The sequence below is a fragment of the Salvelinus fontinalis genome, unplaced genomic scaffold (genome assembly GCF_029448725.1).
Source record: "Salvelinus fontinalis isolate EN_2023a unplaced genomic scaffold, ASM2944872v1 scaffold_0025, whole genome shotgun sequence".
Classification (NCBI taxonomy): domain Eukaryota; kingdom Metazoa; phylum Chordata; class Actinopteri; order Salmoniformes; family Salmonidae; genus Salvelinus; species Salvelinus fontinalis.
In genome coordinates, this window is record NW_026600234.1 from 662,163 (window position 1) to 689,754 (window position 27,592).

At 48.2% G+C, this 27,592-nt stretch overlaps 1 protein-coding gene across 5 annotated transcripts in view; it reads right to left on the reverse strand.

Moving 5' to 3' along the window:
- Window positions 1-27,592, reverse strand: part of LOC129842243 (lipoma-preferred partner homolog) — a 650,654-nt gene that overhangs the window by 505,216 nt on the left and 117,846 nt on the right. The window lies entirely within an intron of this gene.

Consider the following 27,592-nt stretch of genomic DNA (forward strand, 5'->3'; position numbering starts at 1 on the left):
CAGTGTGGTACTGGTTTCATCTCCTAACACCAGTGTGGTACTGGTTTCATCACCTAACACCAGTGTGGTACTGCTTTCATCCCCTAACACCAGTGTGATACTGGTTTCATCACCTGACACCAGTGTGATACTGGTTTCATCACCTGACACCAGTGTGGCACTGGTTTCATCACCTAACACCAGTGTGGTACTGGTTTCATCCCCTAACACCAGTGTGATACTGGTTTCATCACCTGACACCAGTGTGATACTGGTTTCATCACCTGACACCAGTGTGGCACTGGTTTCATCACCTAACACCAGGTGTGGTACTGGTTTCATCACCTGACACCAGTGTGGTACTGGTTTCATCACCTAACACCAGTGTGGTACTGGTTTCATCACCTAACACATAGCCACTATGGAACAGTCCACTCAGACTTCCAGTCAGCCTCTATGGAACAGTCAGCCACTATGGAACAGTCAGCCACTACGGAACAGTCGGCCAGTATGGAACAGTCGGCCACTATGGAACAGTCGGCCACTATGGAACAGTCGGCCAGTATGGAACAGTCAGCCTCTACGGAACAGTCAGCCTCTACGGAACAGTCAGCCACTATGGAGCAGTCAGCCTCTACGGAACAGTCAGCCATTATGGAACAGTCAGCCACTATGGAACAGTCAGCCACTATGGAACAGTCAGCCACTATGGAGCAGTCAGCCACTATGGAACAGTCAGCCACTACGGAACAGTCAGCCACTATGGAACAGTCAGCCACTATGGGACAGTCAGCCACTATGGAGCAGTCAGCCACTATGGAGCAGTCAGCCACTATGGGACAGTCAGCCACTATGGGACAGTCAGCCACTATGGAGCAGTCAGCCACTATGGAGCAGTCAGCCTCTATGGAACAGTCAGCCACTATGGAACAGTCGGCCACTACGGAACAGTCGGCCAGTACGGAACAGTCGGCCAGTACGGAACAGTCAGCCACTATGGAACAGTCAGCCACTATGGAACAGTCGGCCAGTATGGAACAGTCAGCCTCTATGGAACAGTCAGCCATTATGGAACAGTCAGCCACTACGGAACAGTCAGCCTCTACGGAACAGTCAGCCACTACGGAACAGTCAGCCACTATGGAACAGTCAGCCACTATGGAACAGTCAGCCACTATGGAACAGTCAGCCACTATGGAGCAGTCAGCCACTATGGGACAGTCAGCCACTATGGGACAGTCGGCCAGTATGGAACAGTCAGCCACTATGGAACAGCCAGTCACTATGGAACAGTCAGCCACTATGGGACAGTCAGCCAGTATGGAACAGTCAGCCACTACGGAACAGTCAGCCACTACGGAACAGTCAGCCACTATGGAACAGTCAGCCACTATGGAACAGTCAGCCACTATGGGACAGTCAGCCCCTATGGGACAGTCAGCCCCTATGGGACAGTCAGCCACTATGGGACAGTCAGCCACTATGGAACAGTCAGCCACTATGGAACAGTCAGCCACTATGGAACAGTCAGCCACTATGGAACAGTCAGCCACTATGGGACAGTCAGCCACTATGGAACAGTCAGCCACTATGGAACAGTCAGCCACTATGGAACAGCCAGTCACTATGGAGCAGTCAGCCACTATGGAACAGTCAGCCACTATGGAACAGTCAGCCACTACGGAGCAGTCAGCCACTACGGAACAGTCAGCCACTACGGAACAGTCAGCCACTACGGAACAGTCAGCCACTACGGAACAGTCAGCCACTACGGGACAGTCAGCCACTACGGAACAGTCAGCCACTACGGAACAGTCAGCCACTACGGAACAGTCAGCCACTATGGAACAGTCAGCCACTATGGAGCAGTCAGCCACTATGGAACAGTCAGCCACTATGGAACAGTCAGCCAGTATGGAACAGTCAGCCAGTATGGAACAGTCAGCCAGTATGGAACAGTCAGCCACTATGGGACAGTCAGCCACTATGGAACAGTCAGCCACTATGGAACAGTCAGCCACTATGGAGCAGTCAGCCACTATGGAACAGTCAGCCACTATGGAACAGTCAGCCAGTATGGAACAGTCAGCCACTATGGAACAGTCAGCCAGTATGGAACAGTCAGCCACTATGGAACAGTCAGCCACTATGGAACAGTCAGCCACTATGGAACAGTCAGCCACTATGGGACAGTCAGCCAGTATGGAACAGTCAGCCACTATGGAACAGTCAGCCACTATGGAACAGTCAGCCACTATGGAACAGTCAGCCACTATGGGACAGTCAGCCAGTATGGAACAGTCAGCCACTATGGAACAGTCAGCCACTATGGAACAGTCAGCCACTATGGAACAGTCAGCCACTATGGAACAGTCAGCCACTATGGGACAGTCAGCCACCATGGAACAGTCCACCCAGACTTCCAGTCAGCCACTATGGAACAGTCAGCCACTATGGGACAGTCAGCCAGTATGGAACAGTCAGCCACTATGGAACAGTCAGCCAGTACGGAACAGTCAGCCACTATGGGACAGTCAGCCAGTACGGAACAGTCAGCCACTATGGAACAGTCAGCCACTATGGAACAGTCAGCCACTATGGAACAGTCAGCCACTATGGGACAGTCAGCCAGTATGGAACAGTCAGCCACTATGGAACAGTCAGCCACTATGGAACAGTCAGCCACTATGGGACAGTCAGCCACTATGGGACAGTCAGCCACTATGGAACAGTCAGCCACTATGGGACAGTCAGCCACCATGGAACAGTCCACCCAGACTTCCAGTCAGCCACTATGGAACAGTCAGCCACTATGGGACAGTCAGCCAGTATGGAACAGTCAGCCACTATGGAACAGTCAGCCAGTACGGAACAGTCAGCCACTATGGGACAGTCAGCCAGTACGGAACAGTCAGCCACTATGGGACAGTCAGCCACTACGGAACAGTCAGCCACTACGGAACAGTCAGCCACTACAGAACAGTCAGCCACTACGGAACAGTCAGCCACTACGGAACAGTCAGCCAGTATGGAACAGTCAGCCACTACGGAGCAGTCAGCCACTACGGAACAGTCAGCCACTACGGAACAGTCAGCCACTACGGAACAGTCAGCCACTACGGAACAGTCAGCCACTACGGGACAGTCAGCCACTACGGAACAGTCAGCCACTACGGAACAGTCAGCCACTACGGAACAGTCAGCCACTATGGAACAGTCAGCCACTATGGAGCAGTCAGCCACTATGGAACAGTCAGCCACTATGGAACAGTCAGCCAGTATGGAACAGTCAGCCAGTATGGAACAGTCAGCCAGTATGGAACAGTCAGCCACTATGGGACAGTCAGCCACTATGGAACAGTCAGCCACTATGGAACAGTCAGCCACTATGGAGCAGTCAGCCACTATGGAACAGTCAGCCACTATGGAACAGTCAGCCAGTATGGAACAGTCAGCCACTATGGAACAGTCAGCCAGTATGGAACAGTCAGCCACTATGGAACAGTCAGCCACTATGGAACAGTCAGCCACTATGGAACAGTCAGCCACTATGGGACAGTCAGCCAGTATGGAACAGTCAGCCACTATGGAACAGTCAGCCACTATGGAACAGTCAGCCACTATGGAACAGTCAGCCACTATGGGACAGTCAGCCAGTATGGAACAGTCAGCCAGTATGGAACAGTCAGCCACTATGGAACAGTCAGCCACTATGGAACAGTCAGCCACTATGGAACAGTCAGCCACTATGGGACAGTCAGCCACCATGGAACAGTCCACCCAGACTTCCAGTCAGCCACTATGGAACAGTCAGCCACTATGGGACAGTCAGCCAGTATGGAACAGTCAGCCACTATGGAACAGTCAGCCAGTACGGAACAGTCAGCCACTATGGGACAGTCAGCCAGTACGGAACAGTCAGCCACTATGGAACAGTCAGCCACTATGGAACAGTCAGCCACTATGGAACAGTCAGCCACTATGGGACAGTCAGCCAGTATGGAACAGTCAGCCACTATGGAACAGTCAGCCACTATGGAACAGTCAGCCACTATGGGACAGTCAGCCACTATGGGACAGTCAGCCACTATGGAACAGTCAGCCACTATGGGACAGTCAGCCACCATGGAACAGTCCACCCAGACTTCCAGTCAGCCACTATGGAACAGTCAGCCACTATGGGACAGTCAGCCAGTATGGAACAGTCAGCCACTATGGAACAGTCAGCCAGTACGGAACAGTCAGCCACTATGGGACAGTCAGCCAGTACGGAACAGTCAGCCACTATGGGACAGTCAGCCACTACGGAACAGTCAGCCACTACGGAACAGTCAGCCACTACGGAACAGTCAGCCACTACGGAACAGTCAGCCACTACGGAACAGTCAGCCAGTATGGGACAGTCAGCCACTATGGAACAGTCAGCCACTACGGAACAGTCAGCCACTACGGAACAGTCAGCCACTACGGGACAGTCAGCCACTACGGGACAGTCAGCCACTACGGGACAGTCAGCCACTACGGGACAGTCAGCCACTACGGAACAGTCAGCCACTACGGAACAGTCAGCCACTACGGAACAGTCAGCCACTACGGGACAGTCAGCCAGTATGGAACAGTCAGCCAGTATGGAACAGTCAGCCAGTATGGAACAGTCAGCCACTATGGAACAGTCAGCCACTAAGGAACAGTCAGCCACTAAGGAACAGTCAGCCACTACGGAACAGTCAGCCACTACGGAACAGTCAGCCACTACGGAACAGTCAGCCACTACGGAACAGTCAGCCAGTACGGAACAGTCAGCCACTATGGAACAGTCAGCCACTATGGAACAGTCAGCCACTATGGAACAGTCAGCCAGTATGGAACAGTCAGCCAGTATGGAACAGTCAGCCAGTATGGAACAGTCAGCCACTATGGAACAGTCAGCCACTATGGAACAGTCAGCCACTATGGAACAGTCAGCCACTATGGAACAGTCAGCCACTATGGAACAGTCAGCCACTATGGAACAGTCAGCCAGTACGGAACAGTCAGCCAGTACGGAACAGTCAGCCACTACGGAACAGTCAGCCACTACGGAACAGTCAGCCACTACGGAACAGTCAGCCAGTACGGAACAGTCAGCCAGTACGGAACAGTCAGCCACTATGGAACAGTCAGCCACTATGGAACAGTCAGCCACTATGGAACAGTCAGCCACTATGGAACAGTCAGCCACTACGGAACAGTCAGCCACTACGGAACAGTCAGCCACTACGGAACAGTCAGCCACTACGGAACAGTCAGCCACTACGGAACAGTCAGCCAGTACGGAACAGTCAGCCACTACGGAACAGTCAGCCACTATGGAACAGTCAGCCACTATGGAACAGTCAGCCAGTATGGAACAGTCAGCCAGTATGGAACAGTCAGCCAGTATGGAACAGTCAGCCAGTACGGAACAGTCAGCCAGTATGGAACAGTCAGCCAGTATGGAACAGTCAGCCAGTATGGAACAGTCAGTCACTATGGAACAGTCAGCCACTATGGAACAGTCAGCCACTATGGAACAGTCAGCCAGTATGGAACAGTCAGCCACTATGGAACAGTCAGCCACTATGGAACAGTCAGCCAGTATGGAACAGTCAGCCACTATGGAACAGTCAGCCACTATGGAACAGTCAGCCACTATGGAACAATCAGCCACTATGGAACAGTCAGCCACTTTGGAACAGTCCACCCAGACTTCCAGTCAGCCACTATGGAACAGTCAGCCAGTACGGAACAGTCAGCCACTATGGAACAGTCAGCCACTATGGAACAGTCAGCCACTATGGAACAGTCAGCCACTATGGGACAGTCAGCCAGTATGGAACAGTCAGCCACTATGGAACAGTCAGCCACTATGGAACAGTCAGCCACTAAGGAACAGTCAGCCACTATGGGACAGTCAGCCACTATGGAACAGTCAGCCACTATGGGACAGTCAGCCACCATGGAACAGTCCACCCAGACTTCCAGTCAGCCACTATGGAACAGTCAGCCACTATGGGACAGTCAGCCAGTATGGAACAGTCAGCCACTATGGAACAGTCAGCCAGTACGGAACAGTCAGCCACTATGGGACAGTCAGCCAGTACGGAACAGTCAGCCACTATGGGACAGTCAGCCACTACGGAACAGTCAGCCACTACGGAACAGTCAGCCACTACGGAACAGTCAGCCACTACGGAACAGTCAGCCACTACGGAACAGTCAGCCAGTATGGGACAGTCAGCCACTATGGAACAGTCAGCCACTACGGAACAGTCAGCCACTACGGAACAGTCAGCCACTACGGGACAGTCAGCCACTACGGGACAGTCAGCCACTACGGGACAGTCAGCCACTATGGGACAGTCAGCCACTACGGAACAGTCAGCCACTACGGAACAGTCAGCCACTACGGAACAGTCAGCCACTACGGAACAGTCAGCCACTATGGGACAGTCAGCCAGTATGGAACAGTCAGCCACTATGGAACAGTCAGCCAGTATGGAACAGTCAGCCACTAAGGAACAGTCAGCCACTAAGGAACAGTCAGCCACTACGGAACAGTCAGCCACTACGGAACAGTCAGCCACTACGGAACAGTCAGCCACTACGGAACAGTCAGCCAGTACGGAACAGTCAGCCACTATGGAACAGTCAGCCACTATGGAACAGTCAGCCAGTATGGAACAGTCAGCCAGTATGGAACAGTCAGCCAGTATGGAACAGTCAGCCACTATGGAACAGTCAGCCACTATGGAACAGTCAGCCACTATGGAACAGTCAGCCACTATGGAACAGTCAGCCACTATGGAACAGTCAGCCACTATGGAACAGTCAGCCACTATGGAACAGTCAGCCACTACGGAACAGTCAGCCACTACGGAACAGTCAGCCACTACGGAACAGTCAGCCACTACGGAACAGTCAGCCACTACGGAACAGTCAGCCACTACGGAACAGTCAGCCAGTACGGAACAGTCAGCCAGTACGGAACAGTCAGCCACTATGGAACAGTCAGCCACTATGGAACAGTCAGCCACTATGGAACAGTCAGCCACTACGGAACAGTCAGCCACTACGGAACAGTCAGCCACTACGGAACAGTCAGCCACTACGGAACAGTCAGCCACTATGGAACAGTCAGCCACTATGGAACAGTCAGCCAGTATGGAACAGTCAGCCAGTATGGAACAGTCAGCCAGTATGGAACAGTCAGCCACTATGGAACAGTCAGCCACTATGGAACAGTCAGCCACTATGGAACAGTCAGCCACTATGGAACAGTCAGCCACTATGGAACAGTCAGCCACTATGGAACAGTCAGCCACTATGGAACAGTCAGCCACTACGGAACAGTCAGCCACTACGGAACAGTCAGCCACTACGGAACAGTCAGCCACTACGGAACAGTCAGCCACTACGGAACAGTCAGCCAGTACGGAACAGTCAGCCAGTACGGAACAGTCAGCCACTATGGAACAGTCAGCCACTATGGAACAGTCAGCCACTACGGAACAGTCAGCCACTACGGAACAGTCAGCCACTACGGAACAGTCAGCCACTACGGAACAGTCAGCCACTACGGAACAGTCAGCCACTACGGAACAGTCAGCCAGTACGGAACAGTCAGCCACTACGGAACAGTCAGCCACTATGGAACAGTCAGCCACTATGGAACAGTCAGCCAGTATGGAACAGTCAGCCAGTATGGAACAGTCAGCCAGTACGGAACAGTCAGCCAGTACGGAACAGTCAGCCAGTATGGAACAGTCAGCCAGTATGGAACAGTCAGCCAGTATGGAACAGTCAGCCAGTATGGAACAGTCAGTCACTATGGAACAGTCAGCCACTATGGAACAGTCAGCCACTATGGAACAGTCAGCCACTATGGAACAGTCAGCCACTATGGAACAGTCAGCCACTATGGAACAGTCAGCCACTATGGAACAGTCAGCCACTATGGAACAGTCAGCCACTATGGAACAGTCAGCCACTTTGGAACAGTCCACCCAGACTTCCAGTCAGCCACTATGGAACAGTCAGCCACTATGGAACAGTCAGCCACTATGGAACAGTCCACCCAGACTTCCAGTCAGCCACTATGGAACAGTCAGCCAGTATGGAACAGTCAGCCACTATGGAACAGTCAGCCACTATGGAACAGTCAGCCAGTATGGAACAGTCAGCCAGTATGGAACAGTCAGCCACTATGGAACAGTCAGCCAGTATGGAACAGTCAGCCACTATGGAACAGTCAGCCACTATGGAACAGTCAGCCACTATGGAGCAGTCAGCCAGTATGGAACAGTCAGCCAGTATGGAACAGTCAGCCAGTATGGAACAGTCAGCCAGTATGGAACAGTCAGCCACTATGGAACAGTCAGCCACTATGGAACAGTCAGCCACTATGGAACAGTCAGCCAGTATGGAACAGTCAGCCAGTATGGAACAGTCCACTCAGACACTATGGAACAGTCAGCCAGTATGGAACAGTCAGCCAGTATGGTACAGTCAGCCACTATGGAACAGTCAGCCAGTATGGAACAGTCAGCCACTATGGAACAGTCAGCCACTATGGAACAGTCAGCCACTATGGAACAGTCAGCCAGTATGGAACAGTCAGCCAGTATGGAACAGTCAGCCACTATGGAACAGTCAGCCACTATGGAACAGTCAGCCAGTATGGAACAGTCAGCCAGTATGGAACAGTCCACTCAGACACTATGGAACAGTCAGCCAGTATGGAACAGTCAGCCAGTATGGTACAGTCAGCCACTATGGAACAGTCAGCCAGTATGGAACAGTCAGCCACTATGGAACAGTCAGCCACTATGGAACAGTCAGCCAGTATGGAACAGTCAGCCAGTATGGAACAGTCAGCCACTATGGAACAGTCAGCCACTATGGAACAGTCAGCCACTATGGAACAGTCAGCCAGTATGGAACAGTCAGCCAGTATGGAACAGTCAGCCACTATGGAACAGTCAGCCAGTATGGAACAGTCAGCCACTATGGAACAGTCAGCCAGTATGGAACAGTCAGCCACTATGGAACAGTCAGCCAGTATGGAACAGTCAGCCACTATGGAACAGTCAGCCACTATGGAACAGTCAGCCACTATGGAACAGTCAGCCACTATGGAACAGTCAGCCACTATGGAACAGTCCACCCAGACTTCCAGTCAGCCACTATGGAACAGTCAGCCACTATGGAACAGTCAGCCACTATGGAACAGTCCACCCAGACTTCCAGTCAGCCACTATGGAACAGTCAGCCAGTATGGAACAGTCAGCCAGTATGGAACAGTCAGCCAGTATGGAACAGTCAGCCACTATGGAACAGTCAGCCAGTATGGAACAGTCAGCCAGTATGGAACAGTCAGCCAGTATGGAACAGTCAGCCAGTATGGAACAGTCAGCCACTATGGAACAGTCAGCCAGTATGGAACAGTCAGCCAGTATGGAACAGTCAGCCACTATGGAACAGTCAGCCAGTATGGAACAGTCAGCCAGTATGGAACAGTCAGCCACTATGGAACAGTCAGCCAGTATGGAACAGTCAGCCACTATGGAACAGTCAGCCACTATGGAACAGTCAGCCACTATGGAACAGTCAGCCACTATGGAACAGTCCACCCAGACTTCCAGTCAGCCACTATGGAACAGTCAGCCACTATGGAACAGTCAGCCACTATGGAACAGTCCACCCAGACTTCCAGTCAGCCAGTATGGAACAGTCAGCCACTATGGAACAGTCAGCCACTATGGAACAGTCAGCCAGTATGGAACAGTCAGCCAGTATGGAACAGTCAGCCACTATGGAACAGTCAGCCAGTATGGAACAGTCAGCCACTATGGAACAGTCAGCCACTATGGAACAGTCAGCCACTATGGAACAGTCAGCCACTATGGAGCAGTCAGCCAGTATGGAACAGTCAGCCAGTATGGAACAGTCAGCCAGTATGGAACAGTCAGCCACTATGGAACAGTCAGCCAGTATGGAACAGTCAGCCAGTATGGAACAGTCAGCCAGTATGGAACAGTCAGCCAGTATGGAACAGTCCACTCAGACACTATGGAACAGTCAGCCAGTATGGAACAGTCAGCCAGTATGGAACAGTCAGCCACTATGGAACAGTCAGCCAGTATGGAACAGTCAGCCAGTATGGAACAGTCAGCCACTATGGAACAGTCAGCCACTATGGGACAGTCAGCCACTATGGGACAGTCAGCCACTATGGGACAGTCAGCCACTATGGAACAGTCAGCCACTATGGAACAGTCAGCCACTATGGGACAGTCAGCCAGTATGGAACAGTCAGCCAGTATGGAACAGTCAGCCACTATGGAACAGTCAGCCAGTATGGAACAGTCAGCCAGTATGGAACAGTCAGCCACTATGGAACAGTCAGCCACTATGGAACAGTCAGCCACTATGGAACAGTCAGCCACTATGGGACAGTCAGCCAGTATGGAACAGTCAGCCAGTATGGAACAGTCAGCCAGTATGGAACAGTCAGCCAGTATGGAACAGTCAGCCAGTATGGAACAGTCCACTCAGACACTATACATTTTATGAACTTCAAAATGCCTTCAGACTTAGATAAACAAAACACTAAATGAAGAGGCAATTGTGTAATTATATACCATCAACTTTAAAAAAAAAAATGTCCCATTCAAATCATGTTGAACTCATTTACCTGACCTGAAAAAAGACAAACCAAGCTCAGAACCTGATTGTTCCAAAAACAAATTCAAAATCATTGCAGATATTTCACGTTTTGCGACGACATTGTGTTGGAATCAATCTTTTAAAAGGGGCCACCTGCATTTGCAAATGCCTCATGAACTTAGTTCAACTGTAGTACTGAAAATATACGTTTTTACTCAATTTGTTTTGTAAACAATATACTTGTAAACAAACACTGTATAGCTTCAAAACATGATTAAAACTCTAATTTGTATCCATACCTCTGTCTATAAATTTGAGTGGTTGGTAACATTTCTCCTCACGGCGTAGATGTTTACCAAAACAGTGGCCGGGGTCCTGCATTGTTGTTGTTTGAACTGCAGATTGTCTCTTTAAAAGCTGGGTCAGTGGGTTTAACTACGTCTCTTAGTATTAAAACCATCCCCAGAATAACGTTACTCCTCTCCACATCGCTTGGTGAGCATCGGTAAAAAAAAAACACAAACATCTTTGTGTTTAAATCCTTGAAAAATGTGTGCGAGCATCAAGTGTGTACATATTACATTTGTTACGATTTTAATTTCTTACAATGAAATAAAACGCCTTAACACACAGCTTATAACATGTTGCTATGTCTGAGTGTTTTCTGCTCGGTGGCGAAGGAACAGGCAAAGATGTTGACAGTTCTTACTTGTGTAAACAAGGACTTTTTGACAGATATTGTGTGTGACGGAGGCGTGTCAGATCTCAATACGATGTCTCAGCAGTCATGACATTACAGAATCTACCGTCTCCCTGGAAGGAACAACGCTCCTCGCACACACACACACACACACACACGCACACACACACACACACACACACACACACACACACGCACAAAGCCACAGCACCATCACAGCCAGACACAGGCCTCATTATAACCACAGCCAGACACAGGCCTCATTATAACACAGGCATAGACAGGCCTCATTATAACACAGGCATAGACAGGCCTCATTATAACACAGGCATAGACAGGCCTCATTATAACACAGCCAGACACAGGCCTCATTATAACCACAGCCAGACACAGGCCTCATTATAACCACAGCCAGACACAGGCCTCATTATAACACAGCCATAGACAGGCCTCATTATAAACACAGCCAGACACAGGCCTCAACACAGGCCTCATAATAACACAGGCCTCATTCTAACACAGGCCTCATTCTAACACAGGCCTCATTCTAACACAGGCCTCATTCTAACAAAGGCCTCATTCTAACAAAGGCCTCATTCTAACAAAGGCCTCATTCTAACACAGGCTTCATTCTAACAAAGGCCTCATTATAACACAGCCAGACACAGGCCTCATTATAACACAGCCATAGACAGGCCTCATTATAACACAGCCATAGACAGGCCTCATTATAACACAGGCATAGACAGGCCTCATTATAAACACAGCCATAGACAGGCCTCATTATAACCACAGCCAGACACAGGCCTCAATATAACCACAGCCAGACACAGGCCTCATTATAACACAGGCATAGACAGGCCTCATTATAACACAGCCATAGACAGGCCTCATTATAACACAGGCATAGACAGGCCTCATTATAAACACAGCCATAGACAGGCCTCATTATAACCACAGCCAGACACAGGCCTCAATATAACCACAGCCAGACACAGGCCTCATTATAACACATGCATAGACAGGCCTCATTATAACCACAGCCATAGACAGGCCTCATTATAACACAGGCATAGACAGGCCTCATTATAACACAGCCATAAACAGGCCTCATTATAACCACAGCCATACACAGGCCTCATTATAACACAGCCATAGACAGGCCTCATTATAACACAGCCATAGACAGGCCTCATTATAACACAGCCATAGACAGGCCTCATTATAACACAGCCATAGACAGGCCTCATTATAACACAGCCATAGACAGGCCTCATTATAACACAGCCATAGACAGGCCTCATTATAAACACAGCCATAGACAGGCCTCATTATAAACACAGCCATAGACAGGCCTCATAATAACACAGCTATAGACATGACCCATTATAACACAGCCATAGACAGGCCTCATTATAACACAGCCATAGACAGGCCTCATTATAACACAGCCATAGACAGGCCTCATTATAAACACAGCCATAGACAGGCCTCATTATAACACAGCCATAGACAGGCCTCATTATAACACAGCCATAGACAGGCCTCATTATAACACAGCCATAGATAGGCCTCATTATAACATAGGCATAGATAGGCCTCATTATAAACACAGCCATAGACAGGCCTCAACACAGACCTCATTATAACACAGGCCTCATTATAACACAGGCCTCATAACTAAGGCCTCATTATAACACAGGCCTTGAATATTATTGTTCACTAAATGTGAATGTTTAATAACCTAAAATACACAAAGAAACTGTAAAAAGATGATAACTTTGCCATATAGAGGACATTCAGACTTAAGACTGGTGGACAACTAAAAACAGGAGAACACATGTTTGTCCTGTTACTGACGTTACAGATTGATACTGTCGGTTAATGACTGGAAAGAGATCCAACCATTCAGCTGTAAACAAGATGCTCATTAGTACTCTCTGAGAGACAGACAGACAGACACAGAGAGAGAGCGAGAGAGCGAGAGAGCGAGAGAGAGACAGAGAGAGACAGAGAGAGACACAGAGACACAGAGACACAGAGACACAGAGACACAGAGAGAGAGACAGAGACAGAGAGGGACAGAGAAAGAGACGGAGAGGGAGAGACGGAGAGGGAGAGACGGAGAGGGAGAGACGGAGAGGGAGAGAAGGACAGGGAGAGAAGGAGAGGGAGAGGGAAGGAGAGACAGAGAGGGAGAGGGGGAGAGACGGAGAGGGAGAGAAGGACAGGGAGAGAAGGACAGGGAGAGAAGGAGAGGGAGAGGGAAGGAGAGACAGAGAGGGAGAGGGGGAGAGACGGAGAGGGAGAGGGAGAGGGAGAGAGAAGGAGAGAGAGAGAGAGAGAGAGGGAGAGAGAGAGAGGGAGAGGGAAGGAGAGACAGAGAGGGAGAGGGGGAGAGACGGAGAGGGAGAGGGAGAGGGAGAGAGAAGGAGAGAGAGAGAGAGAGAGAGAGAGAGAGGGAGAGAGAGAGAGGGAGAGGGAAGGAGAGACAGAGAGGGAGAGGGGGAGAGACGGAGAGGGAGAGGGAGAGGGAGAGAGAAGGAGAGAGAGAGAGGGAGAGAGCCTTCATTACTGAAATGTAAACAGCTTCATTGACATGCCCGTAATCGTCCTGGCACCCACCGGTGATTGAACCCAGATTGTGGGTCGACGGATATGTCTTGGCAAGAAGTTAAACAACACGAAAATAAAGGTCTCAGACCCAGGGCCACAGATAGAAGGTATTATCCCCACAGCACAACACTGTAAGGAATCTGCATACCAAGGATTCAGTAAGAGGATTTCTCCTCATCTCAGCTCTCACAGTCCATCCAATCTGCACTAACATATGCTGTTATACTACACCTTCCAACCCTGTTCTCAGCAGCCAGAAGTGCCTTAGTTACTAACGCTAAGTCTCTATCAGTAATACACAAGTGCTAAGCCCGAATTCCAAATGGCACCCTATTCCCTATGTAGCGTCAATAGTAGTGCACAATGTAGGGAATATGGTGCCATTTGGAACGCAGCAAAAGTCTCGTTCATCAGTTAAATTAGACCTGCTCCTTTAAGACCACAGGGGTGACCAATCAGAAGCCCGTGACAATCTGTTAGCTGTTATCAGGAGGGCTCTAACACTAATCAAACTAGTTGACAAACACCACAGCAGATAGACAGTATGCTATTAGGTTCAGGGATTACTGGGTTGTGTGTGGTGGCAACTACTCTGTGGTAAATATTGTTGCACTGCAACAGACGTACTGCAGAGATAATTTGTTACGCGAAAGCAAACAATCGAGGGACAATCAATTTATATTTTAAAAAAGTGTGGGCTTTCTGAACCTTTTCATTTCACAGGTATTGAGAATTTCCATTCTTGTTTTATTGTGTTTTACCGTGGCTCCCTTTGCAGCTTATACTAATTCCACATTGAGCGCTAGCTACACATCCACTCCCTGGTCCAAACTTCTTCTAAATGGCTTTGGTTGGAGAACATAATCCATACATCTCTAGCCCCCTCGTTAGCACGGCACTATATAATCTACTCATCAATAAACACAGTGTTTAGAGAACACACACTGCCTGGCGACTTCCCTTAAAGACTCCCTGAAGTGCACCCTGGGAAGGAAGATCAAAATACATGAACAAATTAAAAAACTAAAAGCTTATGACAAATTCAACTGGTCTTTCTAAAAGGACTTGATCAACTGGTCTTCCTGAAGACTTGATCAACTGGTCTCCTTGAAGACTTGATCAACTGGTCTCCTTGAAGACTTGATCAACTGGTCTCCCTGAAGACTTGATCAACTGGTCTCCCTGAAGACTTGATCAACTGGTCTTTCTAAAAGGACTTGATCAACTGGTCTCCCTGAAGACTTGATCAACTGGTCTCCTTGAAGACTTGATCAACTGGTCTCCCTGAAGACTTGATCAACTGGTCTCCCTGAAGACTTGATCAACTGGTCTCCTTGAAGACTTGATCAACTGGTCTCCTTGAAGACTTGATCAACTGGTCTCCCTGTAGACTTGATCAACTGGTCTCCCTGTAGACTTGATCAACTGGTCTCCCTGAAGACTTGATCAACTGGTCTCCCTGAAGACTTGATCAACTGGTCTCCCTGAAGACTTGATCAACTGGTCTCCCTAAAGACTTGATCAACTGGTCTCCCTAAAGACTTGATCAACTGGTCTCCCTGAAGACTTGATCAACTGGTCTCCTTGAAGACTTGATCAACTGGTCTCCCTGAAGACTTGATCAACTGGTCTCCCTGAAGACTTGATCAACTGGTCTCCCTGAAGACTTGATCAACTGGTCTCCCTGAAGACTTGATCAACTGGTCTCCCTAAAGACTTGATCAACTGGTCTCCCTGAAGACTTGATCAACTGGTCTCCCTGAAGACTTGATCAACTGGTCTCCCTGAAGACTTGATCAACTGGTCTCCTTGAAGACTTGATCAACTGGTCTTCCTAAAGACTTGATCAACTGGTCTCCCTGAAGACTTGATCAACTGGTCTCCTTGAAGACTTGATCAACTGGTCTTCCTAAAGACTTGATCAACTGGTCTTCCTAAAGACTTGATCAACTGGTCTTCCTGAAGACTTGATCAACTGGTCTCCTTGAAGACTTGAGCAACTACAATTGAAGGTAATAGATCCAGCATTGCAGCCTATCAGCAGCTGAGACTGAGCCAGCCATCTAGCCTATCAGCAGTAGGAGCTCTTAGTCTGAACTACACAGAAAGGCACAGTTACAGGCTTTAGTGGCTCCAGAGCTCGTCAAGCCCCCAACAGAGCTCGTCAAGCCCCCAACAGAGCTCGTCAAGCCCCCAACAGAGCTCGTCAAGCCCCCAACAGTGCTCGTCAAGCCCCCAACAGAGCTCGTCAAGCCCCCAACAGAGCTCGTCAAGCCCCCAACAGAGCTCGTCAAGCCCCCTACAGAGCTCGTCAAGCCCCCAACAGAGCTCGTCAAGCCCCCAACAGCGCTCGTCAAGCCCCCAACAGCGCTCGTCAAGCCCCCAACAAAGCTCGTCCAGCCCCCAACAGAGCTCGTCAAGCCCCCAACAGCGCTCGTCAAGCCCCCAACAGAGCTCGTCCAGCCCCCAACAGAGCTCGTCCAGCCCCCAACAGAGCTCGTCAAGCCCCCAACAGAGCTCGTCAAGCCCCCAACAGCGCTCGTCAAGCCCCCAACAGCGCTCGTCAAGCCCCCAACAGCGCTCGTCAAGCCCCCAACAGAGCCCGTCAAGCCCCCAACAGCGCCCGTCAAGCCCCCAACAGAGCTCGTCAAGCCCCCAACAGCGCTCGTAAAGCCCCCAACAGCGCTCGTCAAGCCCCCAACAGCGCTCGTCAAGCCCTCTACAGAGCTCGTCAAGCCCCCAACAGAGCTCGTCAAGCCCCCAACAGCGCTCGTCAAGCCCCCAACAGCGCTCGTCAAGCCCCCAACAGAGCTCGTCAAGCCCCCAACAGAGCTCGTCAAGCCCCCAACAGAGCTCGTCAAGACCCCAACAGGGCTCGTCAAGCCCCCAACAGAGCTCGTCAAGCCCCCAACAGAGCTCGTCAAGCCCCCAACAGAGCTCGTCAAGCCCCCAACAGAGGTCGTCAAGCCCCCAACAGCGCTCGTCAAGCCCCCAACAGATCTCGTCAAGCCCCCAACAGCGCTCGTCAAGCCCCCAACAGCGCTCGTCAAGCCCCCAACAGAGCTCGTCAAGCCCCCAACAGCGCTCGTCAAGCCCCCAACAGCGCCCGTCAAGCCCCCAACAGGGCTCGTCAAGCCCCCAACAGGGCTCGTCAAGCCCCCAACAGGGCTCGTCAAGCCCCCAACAGGGCTCGTCAAGCCCCCAACAGAGCTCGTCAAGCCCCCAACAGAGCTCGTCAAGCCCCCAACAGAGCTCGTCAAGCCCCCAACAGAGCTCGTCAAGCCCCCAACAGAGCTCGTCAAGCCCCCAACAGAGCTCGTCAAGCCCCCAACAGAGCTCGTCCAGCCCCCAACAGAGCTTGTCCAGCCCCCAACAGAGCTCGTCAAGACCCCAACAGAGCTCGTCAAGACCCCAACAGAGCTCGTCAAGACCCCAACAGAGCTCGTCAAGACCCCAACAGAGCTCGTCAAGACCCCAACAGAGCTCGTCAAGCCCCCAACAGAGCTCGTCAAGCCCCCAACAGCGCTCGTCAAGCCCCCAACAGAGCCCGTCAAGCCCCCAACAGCGCTCGTCAAGCCCCCAACAGCGCTCGTAAAGCCCCCAACAGCGCTCGTCAAGCCCCCAACAGAGCTCGTCAAGCCCCCAACAGCGCTCGTCAAGCCCTCTACAGAGCTCGTCAAGCCCCCAACAGAGCTCGTCAAGCCCCCAACAGAGCTCGTCAAGCCCCCAACAGCGCTCGTCAAGCCCCCAACAGGGCTCTCCAAGCCCCCAACAGAGCTCGTCAAGCCCCCAACAGAGCTCGTCAAGACCCCAACAGGGCTCGTCAAGACCCCAACAGGGCTCGTCAAGCCCCCAACAGAGCTCGTCAAGCCCCCAACAGAGCTCGTCAAGCCCCCAACAGAGGTCGTCAAGCCCCCAACAGCGCTCGTCAAGCCCCCAACAGCGCTTGTCAAGCCCCCAACAGAGCTCGTCAAGCCCCCAACAGAGCTCGTCAAGCCCCCAACAGAGCTCGTCAAGCCCTCTACAGAGCTCGTCAAGCCCTCTACAGTAAGGAGACACGGTCCACAAATGAAGAGACAGGGAAGAGTGGAGAGACAGGGAAGAGTGGAGAGACAGGGAAGAGTGGAGAGACAGGGAAGAGTGGAGAGACAGGGAAGAGTGGAGAGACAGGGAAGAGTGGAGAGACAGGGAAGAGTGGAGAGACAGGGAAGAGTGGAGAGACAGGGAAGAGTGGAGAGACAGGGAAGAGTGGAGAGACAGGGAAGAGTGGAGAGACAGGGAAGAGTGGAGAGACAGGGAAGAGTGGAGAGACAGGGAAGAGTGGAGAGACAGGGGAGAGTGGAGAGACCGGGAAGAGTGGAGAGACAGGGGAGAGAGAAGGGAGAGTGAGGTGAAAGTGAGGTGAGAGAGAAGGGAGAGTGAGGTGAAAGTGAGGTGAGAGAGAAGGGAGAGAGAGCCCCTGAACTGCAAGTTCATAGATACATGACAATGAGGAGTTGTATTACTTCATCGTGTCACACAGACCAAGTTCTTAACACGCATAAACTGAGGAGTCAGCCTCTAAATATCACAGCTGCAAAAATGCCCTTCAAGCATAAATGTATAGCTGAGTTATAAATGTGTACAAGGAAAGGAGAGGAACATTTAGACATTTCTATTAGGGCTGGGATGATACCAGTATCACCATACTGGTGAGTATCATGCATTACATGAACAGGAAACAAAACATGAAGCGGATTTACCTTCTTTAGGGAAACAGCCCTAATGTTGGAAACAAAATATGAAGCGGATTTACCTTCTTTAGGGAAACAGACCTAATGTTGGAAACAAAATATGAAGCGGATTTACCTTCTTTAGGGAAACAGACCTAATGTTGGAGATAAAACATGAAGCGGATTTACCTTCTTTAGAGAAACAGCCCTAATGTTGGAAATAAAACATGAAGCGGATTTACCTTCTTTAGAGAAACAGCCCTAATGTTGGAAATAAAACATGAAGCGGATTTACCTTCTTTAGAGAAACAGCCCTAATGTTGGAAATAAAACATGAAGCGGATTTACCTTCTTTAGAGAAACAGCCCTAATGTTGGAAATAAAACATGAAGCGGATTTACCTTCTTTAGGGAACCAGCCCTAATGTTGGAAATAAAACATGAAGCGGATTTACCTTCTTTAGGGAACCAGCCCTAATGTTGGAAATAAAACATGAAGCGGATTTACCTTCTTTAGAGAAACAGCCCTAATGTTGGAAACAAAACATGAAGTGGATTTACCTTCTTTAGGGAACCAGCCCTAATGTTGGAAATAAAACATGAAGCGGATTTACCTTCTTTAGAGAAACAGCCCTAATGTTGGAAACAAAACATGAAGCGGATTTACCTTCTTTAGGGAACCAGCCCTAATGTTGGAGATAAAACATGAAGCGGATTTACCTTCTTTAGGAAAACAGCCCTAATGTTGGAAATAAAACATGAAGCGGATTTACCTTCTTTAGGGAACCAGCCCTAATGTTGGAAATAAAACATGAAGAGGATTTACCTTCTTTAGGGAACCAGCCCTAATGTTGGAAATAAAACATGAAGCGGATTTACCTTCTTTAGGGAACCAGCCCTAATGTTGGAAATAAAACATGAAGCGGATTTACCTTCTTTAGGGAACCAGCCCTAATGTTGGAAATAAAACATGAAGCGGATTTACCTTCTTTAGAGAAACAGCCCTAATGTTGGAAATAAAACATGAAGCGGATTTACCTTCTTTAGGGAACCAGCCCTAATGTTGGAAATAAAACATGAAGCGGATTTACCTTCTTTAGGGAACCAGCCCTAATGTTGGAAATAAAACATGAAGCGGATTTACCTTCTTTAGAGAAACAGCCCTAATGTTGGAAACAAAACATGAAGTGGATTTACCTTCTTTAGGGAACCAGCCCTAATGTTGGAAATAAAACATGAAGCGGATTTACCTTCTTTAGAGAAACAGCCCTAATGTTGGAAACAAAACATGAAGCGGATTTACCTTCTTTAGGGAACCAGCCCTAATGTTGGAGATAAAACATGAAGCGGATTTACCTTCTTTAGGAAAACAGCCCTAATGTTGGAGATAAAACATCATGTTGCTATCATCCCGAGTCACATGTATTTATTTCCCGAGCACACAATATGTTACATACAGCAGGGTTTTTAAAAGGACCAAGTTTGCCGCCTCCCCCCCCCCCACCCACATAGACACAGACTTAGTTGTTTTTATCCGTCAGCAGATAAAACTGTTTTCCTTTAGCTGGGGGATTTCTTACAGTCTGTTTGGACAACATATTGCAGCTCGGCCACTCTTCCCTCCGGCTGCTGTATAAAATGTTTCAAACGGTTCCTGAAAGGTCCTCTCTTCTTCGTAGAAGTGAGAGAGAGGATAAATGCAGGCGATCGTGTAAATCCCTAAATTTGGGCATCAATGATTCATCCGAGAAGATCATTTATTTAGAACGTATCAAAATCTCTAAGTTATAAAAAGAAAAGCCAGAGTGCTGAAATTCTGCCTTGGCCCTAACGGACGCATCACAAGGTTCTGGGGTACACACTGGGAAGCCGTGGAGGCTGACAATGTTCAAGACCTATTGGTCAACCCAGTGGAAAATCAGGCCCTGATTGGTCGACCCAGCGGAAGCTCAAGCCCTGATTGGCTAGCCCAGGCCAGCGGTTGGTTAGAGCCTTCTCTAATCTGTCCTGATCAAGCCTTCACTGCTCACTCTGCAGCGCTCTGACCAAAGAGGAAGAACCAAACAGAGAAGTTCAACCCCTTAACTAGTTGTTGTTGTACTGCTGGCGTTCTGAACTTACTGAAGGGATTATCCTGTTTATCTCTTTCCCTTAGCTAGACTTAGACCCACTCATGGATTCGGAATTTATCCGTCTATCCATCCAACCCCATCTATCCATCTATAAGTCAACTCAGCTCAGTAGGTATCATGTCCTATCCCATCTATAAGTCTACTCAGCTCAGGGTATCATGTCCTATCCCATCTATAGGTCTACTCAGCTCAGGGTATCATGTCCTATCCCATCTATAGGTCTACTCAGCTCAGGGTATCATGTCCTATCCCATCTTTAAGTCTACTCAGCTCAGAAGGTATCATGTCCTATCCCATCTATAAGTCTACTCAGCTCAGAGTATCATGTCCTATCCCATCTATAAGTCTACTCAGCTCAGAGTATCATGTCCTATCCCATCTATAAGTCTACTCAGCTCAGTAGGTATCATGTCCTATCCCATCTATAAGTCTACTCAGCTCAGTAGGTATCATGTCCTATCCCATCTATAAGTCTACTCAGCTCAGTAGGTATCATGTCCTATCCCATCTATAAGTCTACTCAGCTCAGTAGGTATCATGTCCTATCCCATCTATAAGTCTACTCAGCTCAGGGTATCATGTCCTATCCCATCTATAAGTCTACTCAGCTCAGGGTATCATGTCCTATCCCATCTATCCATCTATAAGTCTACTCAGCTCAGTAGGTATCATGTCCTATCCCATCTATAAGTCTACTCAGCTCAGGGTATAATGTCCTATCCCGTCTATAAGTCTACTCAGCTCAGGGTATCATGTCCTATCCCATCTATAAGTCTACTCAGCTCAGTAGGTATCATGTCCTATCCCATCTATAGGTCTACTCAGCTCAGGGTATCATGTCCTATCCCATCTATAAGTCTACTCAGCTCAGGGTATCATGTCCTATCCCATCTATAAGTCTACTCAGCTCAGTAGGTATCATGTCCTATCCCATCTATAAGTCTACTCAGCTCAGGGTATCATGTCCTATCCCATCTATAAGTCTACTCAGCTCAGTAGGTATCATGTCCTATCCCATCTATAAGTCTACTCAGCTCAGGGTATAATGTCCTATCCCGTCTATAAGTCTACACAGCTCAGGGTATCATGTCCTATCCCATCTATAAGTCTACTCAGCTCAGTAGGTATCATGTCCTATCCCATCTATAAGTCTACTCAGCTCAGGGTATCATGTCCTATCCCATCTATAAGTCTACTCAGCTCAGAAGGAATCATGTCCTATCCCATCTATAAGTCTACTCAGCTCAGTAAGTATCATGTCCTATCCCATCTATAAGTCTACTCAGCTCAGTAGGTATCATGTCCTATCCCATCTATAAGTCTACTCAGCTCAGTAGGTATCATGTCCTATCCCATCTATAAGTCTACTCAGCTCAGTAGGTATCATGTCCTATCCCATCTATAAGTCTACTCAGCTCAGTAGGTATCATGTCCTATCCCATCTATAAGTCTACTCAGCTCAGGGTATCATGTCCTATCCCATCTATAAGTCTACTCAGCTCAGGGTATCATGTCCTATCCCATCTATAAGTCTACTCAGCTCAGGGTATCATGTCCTATCCCATCTATAAGTCTACTCAGCTCAGTAGGTATCATGTCCTATCCCATTTATAAGTCTACTCAGCTCAGGGTATCATGTCCTATCCCATCTATAAGTCTACTCAGCTCAGTAGGTATCATGTCCTATCCCATCTATAAGTCTACTCAGCTCAGGGTATCATGTCCTATCCCGTCTATAAGTCTACACAGCTCAGGGTATCATGTCCTATCCCATCTATAAGTCTACTCAGCTCAGTAGGTATCATGTCCTATCCCATCTATAAGTCTACTCAGCTCAGGGTATCATGTCCTATCCCATCTATAAGTCTACTCAGCTCAGAAGGAATCATGTCCTATCCCATCTATAAGTCTACTCAGCTCAGTAAGTATCATGTCCTATCCCATCTATAAGTCTACTCAGCTCAGTAGGTATCATGTCCTATCCCATCTATAAGTCTACTCAGCTCAGGGTATCATGTCCTATCCCATCTATACATCTATAAGTCTACTCAGCTCAGTTGGTATCATGTCCTATTCCATCTATAAGTCTACTCAGCTCAGTAGGTATCATGTCCTATCCCATCTATAAGTCTACTCAGCTCAGGGTATCATGTCCTATCCCATCTATAAGTATATTCAGCTCAGGGTATCATGTCCTATCCCATCTATAGGTCTACTCAGCTCAGGGTATCATGTCCTATCCCATCTATAAGTCTATTCAGCTCAGTAGGTATCATGTCCTATCCCATCTATAAGTCTACTCAGCTCAGTAGGTATCATGTCCTATCCCATCTATAAGTCTACTCAGCTCAGTAGGTATCATGTCCTATCCCATCTATAAGTCTACTCAGCTCAGGGAAGCATGTCCTATCCCATCTATAAGTCTACTCAGCTCAGTAGGTATCATGTCCTATCCCATCTATAAGTCTACTCAGCTCAGTAGGTATCATGTCCTATCCCATCTATAAGTCTACCCAGCTCAGGGAAGCATGTCCTATCCCATCTATAAGTCTACTCAGCTCAGTAGGTATCATGTCCTATCCCATCTATAAGTCTACTCAGCTCAGTAGGTATCATGTCCTATCCCATCTATAAGTCTACTCAGCTCAGGGTATCATGTCCTATCCCATCTATAAGTCTACTCAGCTCAGGGTATCATGTCCTATCCCATCTATAAGTCTACTCAGCTCAGGGTATCATGTCCTATCCCATCTATAAGTCTACTCAGCTCAGGGAAGCATGTCCTATCCCATCTATAAGTCTACTCAGCTCAGGGTATCATGTCCTATCCCATCTATAAGTCTACTCAGCTCAGTAGGTATCATGTCCTATCCCATCTATAAGTTTACTCAGCTCAGAGTATCATGTCCTATCCCATCTATAAGTTTACTCAATACGCTGTAAATGACTACCTGGCCTGTACGGTTTGATAATAAATACACTGTAAATGACTACCTGGCCTGTACGGTGTGATAATAAATACACTGTAAATGACTACCTGGCCTGTACGGGTGATATTAAATACACTGTAAATGACTACCTGGCCTGTACGGGTTATTGTAAATGACTACCTGGCCTGTACGGGTGATAATAAATACACTGTAAATGACTACTTGGCCTGTACGGGTGATAATAAATACACTGTAAATGACTACCTGGCCTGTACGGTGTGATAATAAATACACTGTAAATGACTACCTGGCCTGTACGGTGTGATAATAAATACACTGTAAATGACTACCTGGCCTGTACGGTGTGATAATAAATACACTGTAAATGACTACCTGGCCTGTACGGTGTGATAATAAATACACTGTAAATTACTACCTGGCCTGTACGGGTGATCCTTTGATTGTGGCCCAAATACTACCCAATTCCCTACATAGTGCACTACTTTTGACCAGGGTCCATAGTAAACAGGGTGCGATTGGGGACACAGACTTTAACATGGCAAAATACCACCAGCCTGCCCTTTGTTATCAAAATAGACTGCTTCACTTAAGTGAATGGGGGCAGCACTTAGGGCTTAAAACTTAAAAACAAGATTGAAATGAGACACTCCAAAAACCATGCAGCTCTACTCCTAGAAATGCTTTAAATTATTATTAATTACTTTAAACGTGTTATATTTTATATGATTTTTTTCCTATACATTTTTGTGATAATTATTTGACGTTATGTCAGTCTACTCTACCTTTCCTGTTATTGTTATTCTGTGAATTGTATACTGTAGTGTACTGGTATTAAACTTACCTTTGTTTTTCTATATTATTATTATATCATCCAAATCCAGCTGTTTATAAATTATATTATCTATATTCTTCTGTTTTGTACATTTACATAGTTGTCCGCAACGTTTACTGAACGAATGAATGAATGAATGAATGAATGAATGAATACACACTTCGAATAGAGTAAAGAACTCTGTATTAACTTCTGTCAATAACAAATGAATGTTTCCCGTACGGAGCACTATGGACTCTGAACAGACATAGACAAATTCATGAATGAATCAATGATTTTGGGGTCATATGGTCAGGTCACAGGGATTCCACTACAATCCAAGACCAATCATTTCTAAATGGAATAACCCCATTCAAAAATCGACCATCTTCCAATATATTGAAAATCTACTATCTATATGGGTTCTATATGTTTAACTTGTAATTACCGTAGCCTAGTGGTTAGAGCATTAGACTAGTAACTGAAAGGTTGCTAGATCAAATCCCCGAGCTGGCAAGGTACCAAATCTGTCGTTCTGCCACTGAACAAGGCAGTTAAACCCACTGTTCCTAGGTCGTCAATGTAAATAAGAATTTGTTCATAACTGACTTGACTAGTTACATAAAGAATAAATATATAGCCATAATATATATATATATATCAACCAGTAGCCAGGTTCTCTGTCTCATTTATCAACCAGCAGCCAGGTTCTCTGTCTCATTTATCAACCAGCAGCCAGGTTCTCTGTCTCATTTCCCAACCAGCAGCCAGGTTCTCTGTCTCATTTATCAACCAGCAGCCAGGTTCTCTGTCTCATTTACCAACCAGGTTCTCTGTCTCATTTATCAACCAGCAGCCAGGTTCTCTGTCTCATTTATCAACCAGGTTCTCTGTCTCATTTATCAACCAGCAGCCAGGTTCTCTGTCTCATTTATCAACCAGCAGCCAAGTTATCTGTCTCATTTACCAACCAGGTTCTCTGTCTCATATATCAACCAGCAGCCAGGTTCTCTGTCTCATTTATCAACCAGCAGCCAGGTTCTCTGTCTCATTTATCAACCAGCAGCCAGGTTCTCTGTCTCATTTATCAACCAGCAGCCAGGTTCTCTGTCTCATTTACCAACCAGCAGCCAGGTTCTCTGTCTCATCTACCAACCAGCAGCCAGGTTCTCTGTCTCATTTACCAACCAGGTTCTCTGTCTCATTTATCAACCAGCAGCCAGGTTCTCTGTCTCATTTATCAACCAGCAGCCAGGTTCTCTGTCTCATTTACCAACCAGCAGCCAGGTTCTCTGTCTCATTTACCAACCAGCAGCCAGGTTCTCTGTCTCATCTACCAACCAGCAGCCAGGTTCTCTGTCTCATTTATCAACCAGGTTCTCTGTCTCATTTATCAACCAGCAGCCAGGTTCTCTGTCTCATTTATCAACCAGCAGCCAGGTTCTCTGTCTCATTTATCAACCAGGTTCTCTGTCTCATTTATCAACCAGCAGCCAGGTTCTCTGTCTCATTTATCAACCAGCAGCCAGGTTCTCTGTCTCATTTATCCACCAGCAGCGAGGTTCTCTGTCTCATTTATCAACCAGCAGCCAGTTTCTCTGTCTCATTTATCAACCAGCAGCCAGGTTCTCTGTCTCATTTACCAACCAGGTTCTCTGTCTCATTTACCAACCAGCAGCCAGGTTCTCTGTCTCATTTACCAACCAGCAGCCAGGTTCTCTGTCTCATTTACCAACCAGGTTCTCTGTCTCATTTACCAACCAGCAGCCAGGTTCTCTGTCTCATTTATCAACCAGCAGCCAGGTTCTCTGTCTCATTTACCAACCAGCAGCCAGGTTCTCTGTCTCATTTACCAACCAGCAGCCAGGTTCTCTGTCTCATTTACCAACCAGTAGCCAGGTTCTCTGTCTCATTTACCAACCAGCAGCCAGGTTCTCTGTCTCATTTACCAACCAGCAGCCAGGTTCTCTGTCTCATTTACCAACCAGTAGCCAGGTTCTCTGTCTCATCTACCAACCAGCAGCCAGGTTCTCTGTCTCATTTACCAACCAGGTTCTCTGTCTCATTTATCAACCAGCAGCCAGGTTCTCCGTCTCATTTCCCAACCAGCAGCCAGGTTCTCCGTCTCATTTACCAACCAGCAGCCAGGTTCTCTGTCTCATTTACCAACCAGCAGCCAGGTTTTCTGTCTCATCTACCAACCAGCAGCCAGGTTCTCTGTCTCATTTACCAACCAGGTTCTCTGTCTCATTTATCAACCAGCAGCCAGGTTCTCCGTCTCATTTACCAACCAGCAGCCAGGTTCTCTGTCTCATTTACCAACCAGCAGCCAGGTTCTCTGTCTCATTTATCAACCAGCAGCCAGGTTCTCTGTCTCATTTATCCACCAGCAGCCAGGTTCTCTGTCTCATTTCCCAACCAGCAGCCAGGTTCTCTGTCTCATTTATCCACCAGCAGCCAGGTTCTCTGTCTCATTTATCCACCAGCAGCCAGGATCTCTGTCTCATTTATCAACCAGGTTCTCTGTCTCATTTACCAACCAGCAGCCAGGTTCTCTGTCTCATTTCCCAACCAGGTTCTCTGTGTCATTTATCAACCAGCAGCCAGGTTCTCTGTCTCATTTCCCAACCAGTAGCCAGGTTCTCTGTCTCATTTACCAACCAGCAGCCACGTTCTCTGTCTCATTTCCCAACCAGCAGCCAGGTTCTCTGTCTCATTTCCCAACCAGTAGCCAGGTTCTCTGTCTCATTTATCAACCAGCAGCCAGGTTCTCCGTCTCATTTCCCAACCAGCAGCCAGGTTCTCTGTCTCATTTATCAACCAGCAGCCAGGTTCTCCGTCTCATTTCCCAACCAGTAGCCAGGTTCTCCGTCTCATTTCACAACCAGTAGCCAGGTTCTCTGTCTCATTTCACAACCAGTAGCCAGGTTCTCCGTCTCATTTATCAACCAGTAGCCAGGTTCTCTGTCTCATTTACCAACCAGCAGCCAGGTTCTCTGTCTCATT